This window comes from Carlito syrichta, unplaced genomic scaffold (assembly GCF_000164805.1).
Source record: "Carlito syrichta isolate Samal-C Ts95f unplaced genomic scaffold, Tarsius_syrichta-2.0.1 Scaffold309702, whole genome shotgun sequence".
Taxonomy (NCBI): Eukaryota; Metazoa; Chordata; class Mammalia; order Primates; family Tarsiidae; genus Carlito; species Carlito syrichta.
The window spans coordinates 765313-766534 of record NW_007253798.1 but is presented as its reverse complement, the minus strand read 5'-3'; positions in this window follow the sequence as shown (position 1 = coordinate 766534).

The window sequence follows — 1222 nt, the reverse complement described above, 5'->3', positions numbered from 1 at the left end:
ACGAGGCCCCGCCCTTAGCGCCCGGCGCACCGCCGGGGACAGTGGTGAGGGCAGGCAGCGCGGGCGCTGTACTGCGCAGGCGCAGCGGGCGTGAGGGATCCTTGACCTCTGGGCAGAGTTGGGTCTGGCCCCGGAGGTGCCGGGTGCCTCGCTCTCCTTGCGTCTTGGTTCTTCTGGCTCAGCACCTCCTATCCTGGCATGGCGAGGCCTGTGGACACATCCCTCCAGCCCACTGACATGGATAATCCCTGCGGTGGTCACTTGAGGAGCAGATTTCCCTAGCGCCCCATGGGGAGTTCCACCTCTTGCCCCAATCCGGGCTGTGTTGGTTTCAAAGTCAACCAATCAGCGCTGGGCTCATGCCACCTGCCCTCCGGGGTGTTGTGACCCTCGGAGGGGATGGGACATAGCACACGGGGAAGCTAACATCTGTGTGATGAAAGCCCCAACCAGGGGTAAAGCCGGAAGCGGGGTGGTGGGGAAGCAGTGGAGAAGGCTCCGACGGTGCACTTTCTTGAACTCTCTGAGATCATCTTGTTTATTTATGTTATAACTTCCACGCGAATGGAGCCCTCGAAGGCAAGGATCTTGCCTGTCTTGTTCAAGAATGATTCTCAGTGCCTCCTAAGGAATCAAGGCTCCATGATTACTTATTGAAAGATGAAATGATTGTCAATTATTTGTGGAATGAATGAGTGAAGTCATCTAGTTTGTTTAACTTCCACTAGAGGGGAAGTCCAGGAGGGCGAGGCTCTTGCCAAGCTTGTTCAATTGATCCTCCTTACCTGCATGACAATTATTTGTTGCATAAATGAATGAATGACTAAGAAGTGAGGGGGCAGGAGGGGAGGCATGCAGCTTCCTTCAGAGATGAACCTTGTCTAGGGAACAAAACGCTCTTTACATCTGGTTACTTAGAAGCTAGTTAGAAGCACTGCTTCATTCTTCTTAGCTTGTTTGATTGTTAAAAACAAATAAAAGCCAGGTTAATTTAGGAGGGAGGATAATTTTTCAAAATAACTGAAGTCCTTTATATAAAAAAACAAAAATTACATTAGACAGGAATGAAATAATATGGTTGGGTAGTTGCTAAGTGCAATTTGTGGTGCCTAGTTTTTTGGTTTTTTTTCTAAGTCTACAGTACTTAAGAGTGTTTTCTTGGGGAGGTAATGCTTTAAGGACTGCTGAGAATGCCTCAGCCTTGATTAAGATGCGAAGTTAA